We start from the raw sequence: 10,204 nt of genomic DNA, 5'->3' as shown, positions 1-10,204 counted from the left end.
TGGATGCGCATGCGCGCAGTGGACATATGTGACAGCGATCAACACTGCGTGTCGTCCCGCGACAGCGGCTATAGGTCCTAAACAATTAAAATAGCGGCGCCGCAAAACAACAGTATGAAAATGTGAAAGATGTCCGCGGAGGATGACCTGAGAGGGATTGATTCGATTTGAAGGGAATAAGTAGCGATAGAGGGATTACAGCACACTTAAACAAACTGCCTCGCAACAAAACGGAAGGATCGCGCCATTTCTTTAATTGTGTATATTATTTCGTTACAATCGCTTTATTTACCAGCCGCCGTTTCAAAGAAAACTACGAGGTATAAGTTAGTTTACGTTTTAAATGTGTATATGGAGTTTAAGTGACAAATATCACAGTGCGGGCTTTGCTTATTGTTGATGCAAAACTTACTTCGTTCGCCACTTGAACGACGCTGCTTCGTCGCTTCTTAACCCTTCTCCCCGTAACATGTTGTCTCGTTGTCAACAAGAACACAGACGTATCGAAATAAATTAACGTTTCGCTGTTTCTGTATCTCACACAGGCTGTGCAGCTGCGTGCCTTCTCGACACCTGCCATGACGCGACAGATTGTACGGCGAATTGCTCCTTCACACTTGCCAGATTTTGTCATCGGGTATACCAGCTGGCAAGTCGCCGAATCGGCCGCCAGAATTTCTGTATCAAAGGCAGGAAACTTATCACCTGCGAAACGAAGAAGTTGTCTTGGCCACAAACCGAGTGGAAGGCATTTCACACTCGCTATACGGCTCTACGCGATTGGTATACCACAGAAAAAAAGCATTCATTAACCCGACTGCCGTGAACATCTGCACACACACGCTGAAAGGCCTACTAGCAGCTGTGAGCGTCGATGTCAATGCACTTTTACTTCTTCAGCAAGACCTGTCTCGCAATGCCAACCAGCTAGCAATTTAATGCAATATGCATCAGGCGAGGCTGCCTCGACAAACATTCTGAACACGGCGAACAAATTGAGTTTTAGTGAGATTCCTGGCTGCAACGCTTTTCTTTAGCGAGGCATCATAAATTGAAAAGGAAAAAAAAAAGAAAACACGTGGTTTCTATGCGATTTCGACCGCCAGGACCGAACAGAATTTGCCGTAAAGCTGCCGGTATATTAGCGTCGCTTTAACAAGCAACCATACACGTTTCTGATCATTCGCATTCTAATCACGTGGAATTAACACCTCGAAACAGAATGAAAAAGCGGAGGTAGATCGGTCTAAGAATCATCCGACGATGTGCGCTATTTGCTTGCCCGTGTTACGTCAAACTACCCGTGGTGCCGCGAATGCCGAAAATTGTGGTCGGTGGTTAGTTAGCCTCCGAAATGTTGGCGAAGTTTTTTTCGCTTCGGTAATACACAGAAAAATTGTGTTTGGCGCTATGTCGGATGCACGTGGCTGTGAGGAATTTTGTGTTTTTGTGCTAGTGACATATGCACGTATGTCTTGTTCGATATTCTCAGTTTTTCACTATTTTCGTTAACCGGTGCACGGGTATTAAGTTCGGCGCGCTTGAATACGCACCTGCACCTGTTTTAATTATGCGCAATTGTGTACTAGCAGCCACGCGTTAGACGGTTTTGTTTAATTGCAAATCAGCGTCTGCTCTGCGCCCTGAACTGTATTCCTATATTTGAACCAATTTACCCAACCCAGAGTGCGCGTGATGCGCAAGCATTTTTGATCCCGATCAGTCACGTCGCCTTTTCTGAGGACATCTATAGCCATGCACATTAAGAAGCGAAGATCGATGAGTTAATTATGCCATTCGGGAAGTCATAAAAATGAAAACACTTTTCAATGCTTGTCCTGTCATTTGCATATACCAAGATGTACTGATCAGCCAAATCCGTACTTTAAAAAATATATATATTATCTCACTTTTTTTTTCATAACAAGCGGTATTGATAGTGGAAGACATTGGTTGAGGCCACACACTGCTTCATTTCGGATCGGCAGAAAGTCAATGCGCGCCACCTCACTGAGAAATCCAATTTCCCAGGGTTCACAGCGTACATAAGAGAGACATAGAGAGAGAGAGAGAGAGAGAGAGAGAGAGAGCTTTTCATTGAACAGCCATGGGATGTATGGGACGTATGGACCACCATAAAGGTGGCGCATATAGATTAAGGAATATAAACAGCTCATGCAACTATACTCAGATACTTTGTATTTAGAGTCATGCCGTTGGCGAGTTCGTATATATAAATAGCGTTCTGGCCAATCGATTTTTTGCGGTTGCCGATCGATGATGATTGTAGTGACGTGACGCTAAGACTTTCAACTACAGTTCCTCGTTACCAGCTCGGCGGGGATCCCCATGTCCACCCGGAATGCTGGCCGCGAAATATGCGCTCGTAGATAAACAGAACATGCTCGTATATAACATTCGCTTCTCGAGCAAGCGGAACGCTCAAACGTGACAAACAACAGTGCGTTGCCGTGCAGGTAAAGGTACCCTCACTGTATATGTTTAATAGCGCTCGTCTTGGTTGTTTTGTACGAGCGCAAAATTTATGAAAGCGACGGGCGAACTTAATGGCACGGCAGCGCACAAACGACGGAGAGCGCAGCAGCCTCTTTGGGTCTAACAAACGATTACTTCCCACAGGCGCACACCTGCAGTGCGTGGTTCCGATGCTCTGTGCAAAAACTGCCGGGCCGCTTTTGGTCGTAAATACCGGTTGGTTAACGGCCAAAATGGTTACTTATTCTGAGGACAGAAGTATATTAACCCTCGGCGGCGCTTTCTCTCTCTCTCTCTTTATCCCCCCCCCCCCCCCCCCTCTGTTTTGCACCACATAGGAAAGCAAAGTTCAGCGATGCCTTGCTGGGATGCAGAAGCGTAAAACATTGATCGATGCCCGTGTGGAAATAATAATAATAATGGTGCTCCGTTAAAGCAGGTGTTTTCACGGCAATATCCATGCATGCAGGTTCAATGCAGGTCGTCCTATGCAGTGTCTCAAAATGGATAGTTGCGCGAGTCGGCATATGGTGTGACATAATTCGCTGCAGCGCGATATTACGCAGACGTAATTGAAGCACAAAATAAGGCGCGCACACACACACACGCAAATATATATTGCGTGATATGTTGCCATTGTTGTCATTGTGTGCTGGCTTTATATGTATGTGTGACTTACGAAAACCGGTCCCCACGGTTCCCCTTCTTCTCATATATATATATATATATATATATATATATATATATATATATATATATATATATATATATATATATATATATATAGGTGTGCGAATGTTCGCAACTACGGTGTCCATGCTATTCGATTCGCGAAGACACTGTTCGAAGTTATCGAATATACCAGGCATAACAATTAACACTTCTTCGAGTCCCGAAGAAGAGAGAGAACGGCGGATGTGAAAACTGTTCCCAATGATTCTGCTGCGGGAGAGCCTGGGTTGCAGCACTGGGGCACAACTTTCTGAGTGAACGCCTGCGGGGCACCTATAGCAGCTGCTCAATAACTTCCAGTCGTTCAATGAAGAGGGCTCGCACTTAGGCCGCCCGCATACTATAGGAATTTGATTCGACTTACTATTTGGCCACTCTCACCATGTTTGCATTCCCTTTAAGCGCGATGTGCGGCTGTGTATGTACAGTGCCCCGCTTCTCACTACATAAGGTGGAAAGCTGGGCCGAGTTGGAATTGGTACATTCTTTGGATCAGCGCGGAAAGGAACATCCTTTTCCACCTTCAACGAACACAACAATGTATACGCGTATCGGGTGACGTGCTGTTTCCCACGTTTGTGATGTCATTGATATGGTGCCCCATGATAACAGAAAGCAGTTTCTCATTCTGCAAACTGCTCAGTTGCCCTGACGTCTACAGTTGGTATTCGAACACGGAGTCATATATGTAGGGCTTGAATGATGAGGCTCTTGTGTCGCTCTGTACTCCAGTGCACAGTGTTGCTTAATTTGCACAGTCCCGATAACTTATAAAATGCAGTTTATAAGTGACTATCTTGCCCATTTCAGAAAGCAAATGCGACCAAATCGATCATGCAGTCTTCGCCTACAGCTGTAGACTGGTAGTAAGTATAGTCCGCTAAGAATACGTGTACAACAGTGATCGCCCATTTGTGTGCGGATATGTTGAAAGTGCAAAGAATGAGAAAAACAGCCAACGTGGGCGCAAATATTGCAATAAACAAATAAATAAATAAATAAATAAATAAATAAATAAATAAATAAATAAATAAATAAATAAATAAGATATAAAAACCAGAAGTCATCTGCACCCCTGAACCAACCGAGCACAAGCGAAGGCTATTATGTAACTGAATGTGCTACTATGCAACTTTTTTTTCTTCTTCTTCTTGTTCTTCTTCATGTAAGAGGGCGTGCTTTAAGGTACTGTCCCGTCATCTTTTGTCTCGTCAAAATTTGGGTGCGTCGATGGAGAACACTGCTGACAGGCAATTTTAGCAACGGGCAAGGCTTTAAAGATGTAGGACGTGTTAGAAAAAAATGTCGTTGCCGCAGAAAGCTTTGATGTGTATCAGTTCTCCACTGGTGAAAGTAGCTTAATGCGACGACCTCGCGTCAGGTCCAAAGACAGCAGAACCTAGGCGATGATTAAAAAAAAAAAAAAATCCCGTCATTCCTTCGCGCACAAGTCCGGCTGAACGAAAAGCAGCATAAGCTGAGAACGCTTTAATTCTCTCATCCAATAGCGGCGAGAAAGCCGCAGCCACGCGATCACTGCACTGCCATACAAGTCCCGCGCAAAATTCGAGACCTCTCTCTTTCTTTGGAATCCAACGGACAATCACCACTAGTCGGATACCTCCAAGGTCTGGCGTGCGCTTTCGAAATCAGTTCGCACGGTAAAGGTGTCGTAGGTTTTTCTTCAATAAGAACGCAAGAGAAGGAAGAAAAGAGAAAAAAAACAACAACAGGCAATTCTTTTTCGGCGCTGGATCGCCAAGTTCATTAACGCGTTCTCGGTGTAATTATTATTGCGTGGTGTGCTAGCTCTGAGCTTGGGTGTATAGAAACAACAAGAAATAAAACACGGACTTCAGGGGAATACGGAAAGTTCAAGGAGAAAAACAGCTTCTCAACGGGGTACTGCCATCTGCCGCTGAACCACGGACGCTGCGCACTTTCACGGACACAGGGCGCCATCCATCGGCGGAAAGGCGCAAGAGCGAGCGCGCGCGCCCCTGCGCTAAGTTGCACGAGAGGCGAGTCGGAATTTTCCCTTCGGACAGCGAGGTCGGTTGACAAAAGAAAGCAGGCCAGTCTCGCGACATGATATATAGGGACCTGCATGGGTCTTGCGAATGCAGGTAGCTCATGGTAGTGAAATGATCGAGTCGAAAGACGACAGACGCGCACGTTTAATTTTTTTCCCGCCACCTGGAAGCGCCACGTAATTGTGAGCTGTGTTAGGTCTTCGAGAATCTTGTAGGAGATGATAACCTTTGAGTAGATGTGCAGTCGTAAACGTCGAAGGCAGCCAATAGTTGCCGCGACTGCCATGTTGGCTCTAGCAAAGGTATTCGTTCCGTTGGGGCCGAAGTATTATTCTATCGTCAGGTTCCGACACTCGTAGATTGCATGAAAGCTGCCAGAATTTAGAATAAATATGCCACTGTTTCTCTGGTACTGCGGTGCAAACTGACCACAATTGCTTGACAGTGCTCTAAAGAAGCCTGCGCTGCACTTTATGAACTGAATGAATAACAAAGACCTAAGACGGTGGGGAAGGGCGGGCGGGGGATCAAAGCGGGAATATCTTGTTGCTGCACATTACTGTTGCACTGAACGCGTTCCATTGCTCTGATTTCAATGCATAAATGTTAGCCGAATATTAAGCTGCTGTTCGAGGTTTGAAATTTTGAGGTAAGTTAGTGCCAACGGCCGACATTCGCAGTATTCGCGTACATGTCTTGCTGGTTATATCTTTTTTTCGACTGCATTAAATAAAACGCTACTAATGACTTTCTGTATAATAAATTCAGAATGCATTATTAACATTATTAACAATATTTAAAAGCTTCAACACCGCGCAAGGAAGAGACTTGACCACGCACGAAGCGACAAGAAAACGCAGGCGATAACAATTCTGCACGCAATTTAATTATTCGCGTTAATCAAGGTTCGATTGATTTGTGGAATTTTGCGAAGTTTTCTCGGTAGTTCCTACTTCACCCATTCCCGTTTATCATCGAAGGCAGGAGACCAGACGCAATGCCAATGCACGGTGAACCGACAGCTTTCGCGGACGGCTGAATGATTAAATACGTACCTTCTCCTTTATCAAACTACCCATCGTCAACTGCCCTTTCATCTATTTCATTACATGAATTCCCCTAACAACAAGGCATAGACCAAAGGGCCAGCAAGGAACACTAGAACAGTATTCTCTTTGAGCTTCTGCCATAACAAAAAGACCACCTTAGCCATGCGAAACTTGAGAAACCGGAAAGCACGCACGCGCGAAAGATGGGTGCACGGCGACGCCACCTTCATGTTTTTGCACCAGCACCCCATGACGTCACAGATTTTGAATAGTCACATATTACATTCTAAAGGAAGCAACGACTCAAACGATCAGTCTTCAATCGTTTTTTTTTTTTATGCCCCTTTCCAACCTCCCGAAAGGAGCACCAATGCGAGAAAAATACCTTGAAATCCACGACGTCACACCGACGTACCGGTCGCTCAAGTTTCGGCGCGAAATTAAAGAGAAAGGTATGTTCTGCCTCACCCACCGCGGTGGCGTAGTTGTTGACGTTGCGCTGCAAATCCGGAGGTCGTGGGATCGAATCCCGGCCGCGGCTGCCACATTTCGATGGGGGCGAAATGCAAAAACGCTTGTCTACCATGCACTGGGAGCACGCGTTAATGAACCCCAGGTTGTCGAAATTAATCATTAACCCCCCACCCCCCTACGACATGCCTCATAATCATATCGTGGCTGTGGCACGTAAAATCCTAGGAGTTAAAATTTTTCGTCATCATTTTTTCCAATCGTATAGCCAGTCTTTTCCCATCAAAGGAATTAATATTTAGTTTTGAGAGAATGTTTTATTATTCTATAGATGTAGTGCTTCTGTGCGGTGTCCCCTTAATTTTTTCATTCGTCATTATTACTAAGAATGCAAATTTTGTTCCACAATTGCGCAAATAGATGGCCGCTTTACTTGCCCAAAAAGAAATAATAGCACTTGCGCTTTCTTTAAATTTTTGTTGATCGACACGCTATGCCGACCTTCATTAGTGAGCAGACAACTTCTCAGTCGCAGTGTCCGCATGTGGGGTCGCGCGGTACAGAGGGGCCTTATTCTCACGAGAAAGAAAGAGAGAGAGAGAGAGAAATAATAAATAAATAAATAAATAAATAAATAAATAAATAAATAAATAAATAAATAAATAAATAAATAAATAAATAAATAAATGTCCTTATGGTAGACCTGTTTCGTAAGAGCAGGTGCAAGCCAATCGTGACGTTGACCGTATATGGCGGCGGGACAATGGCAAACGCTTCGTGAATTCGGCCCCTGATTAGTCTGAAGATACTGTGGACGTGAGCTGCAGACGTTGGGGGCGTTTTCTGTTTTCGGCCGCGAATATGGGCCCGAATTCACAAAAACTTCTTACGCCAGAATTTTTCGTAAGAAAGAATTTTAGCCAATCCGGATGCCAAACATATCATCATCGAACGTGGCCAGCCAATGGCAAAGCGAACCTACGACATAAAAGCTTTGTGAATCTGGCCCATGCCGTTTATAAGCAATTTGGCGCCACTAAAATTGCGCGCAATGAGCGGCGTGGGTGAGCATATATAGGGCGCATGCAAAGCACGACGAAAGAAGGACACAGCCAAGTTTGCCACTGCGAACACGCACGCGTTTACCCGCATCGGTGCCAAAATGTGAGCACTTCGACAAACTTGTTGTTGACCTAGTTCAATGATGCAAATAAATTTTTGCGCCATCACTGCGAGCATGTAAATGCGCTTCACAGATGCGGACAAAAGAAAGGACGACACACACACGCAGCGCACATACTTTCAACAGCTTTATTGGAAAACCCTGTCGCCAAATATAGAAAGACTACATTTAACTACCCTATCAGTTCCCCAGGACACCTCAATAGCGGTGGGGTGCGTTTGAAGAATAATGTAACAATTTACATTCAGAATCAGAAATTTAAATGCTCGTTTTAATTTTTTTGACAGTATCGAAAAAATGGTGCGAGTAAAGTTCCTTAAAATGAGCCACTCGCTCTGGGTGAAGTCCAGGACATTCAATTAGGACATGCAGAACGGTTGGGCTCTCTCCGCAGTGTGTGCACGTCGGTGGCTCAGTTGCAATCAAGAGGTAACGGCGTCCCTGATAACCCTGTGTGTAGTTTGGGGACTTGGGGACGTTAACCTCGGCACAATTTTCAAGACTCCCCATATCGAAGTAGGCGAGCCTAATTTAGTTCAAATGTGTATCTTTATGGAACCGTATGTTCGCAGCAGTTTGGTCCGAAAGCTTACGATTAACGTAAGTCAGTCCAATTTCTCAACCTCTTAAAATACTGGATTCGGACAATCTTGGAGCATCATGTTTATTTTCATTTCTTTTGTGTCATCATATGGAATTCGCCTTGTGGTCAGCGCAATAAATTGGGAGAAGAGTTGTAAAACAGTGAAATTTTCTGTTTCCGTCGTCAATCAGGTCAACGTCCAAGCACCTTGGCAGCGTGGCATACGGCATGCGCGTCATTTGAGATGATCTTGAAATTATAAAGTTCCCTTACGCCATTTCTGAAATTAAGTGTGAATCGTGTGAGCTATACTATGCAAAAGCTATATGCGGCGCTTTCGTTGCGACGTTGTTGTTGGCGGTGACGCCTTTGATGTATTCGCCGTTGGTTTCCACCAACCGCGTGATTCGTGGCACATCCTTCATTGTGGGTAAGTTCCATGTTTCAGGCTCATTCAGGCCGTGCATAATCATCCTTTTTGTCATGTAAGCGTCTTTCTTTTGCGGTTGACGCAGTTTTCACGAGCATGACGACGAAAAAATTACCCGCCAACACGCCATCATCTTGTGAATTAAGTACCATTGATAAGCGAGATACACAACGCCATCTGTGCGCTGCGCATGTTGTGGCCTCCGAAATGCACAAACAGACGCCACCGCTCTCAGAGTCTGTGTGCAGAGCGAATACCTTGCCCTGAATGCCGAACGCTGTTGCGCGATGGCGCAGTGGTTAGCGCGCTCGCGGCTCCCAAGTGCACATCGCTGCAGTGAAGCAGACGACGACGCTCGAGCCATTGCTGATGATGATAGTTTCTGCACACGCACACGCCACGAAACCCCGGATCTTAGCCACAAACAGCTTCGCTCTAAAAAGAAAGAAACCAATAGTTGATAATATCAGAAATATCTCACCGATGGTCCCATATACCCGAGAATCCAAATAAGGACGCCGCTTCTTTTCCACGTGTCATAAGTGAGTGAGTGAGTGAGTGAGTGAAATAACTTTTATTACAGGTCCGGCGAGGACGCGAACTCATCGCGCACCCGGCTAGTCCCACGTCGGGACCGGCAGGTCTAGCCCACCAGCCCGGTCGCGGGCACACCGGACAGCCAGGATTTGCTTGTCTAGAGCAGGGCTACGCAGAAGCGAGTCCCACTCATCCTTGCTGAACTTGGGGTATCTCGACCCGCACTCCCAGAGCATGTGTGCTAGAGTGGAGGTCTGCCCACAGGATGGGCAGGCGTCGTCGCGATATACGTCAGGGTAAACTTCGTGCAGAACGGCCAGACACGGATATGTGCCGGTCTGTAAAAGTCTAAGCGAAACAGCTTGCGCCCTATTCAATTTGGAATTCGCAGCTAACTCACGGCGTTTTGAGCTGCATGCAAGAGGTGCGCTTAACCAAGCGGTAGACGCGATTTCCATTTGAAGAATGCACCGGCAATCACCATGCAGCATACCATAGACATTGACTGCATCCGAAACACGGGGCGTCCAACTTCTCATGACGCTTAACGCAAACGCGACTTCAATAATTCAAGCGAAGCTTTAATTGCGAAGCCTCCCGGACTTCGCTTTCTGTGGCTGCTGCTGTCTGGCCGAACAGCTCACACACAGCACAGCACTCGTACAGCGAATCGGCTCAAGCAGTGTGACC

The sequence above is a fragment of the Dermacentor silvarum genome, chromosome 1, assembly GCF_013339745.2.
Source record: "Dermacentor silvarum isolate Dsil-2018 chromosome 1, BIME_Dsil_1.4, whole genome shotgun sequence".
Lineage (NCBI taxonomy): Eukaryota > Metazoa > Arthropoda > Arachnida > Ixodida > Ixodidae > Dermacentor > Dermacentor silvarum.
This window is presented reverse-complemented; position numbering follows the sequence as displayed.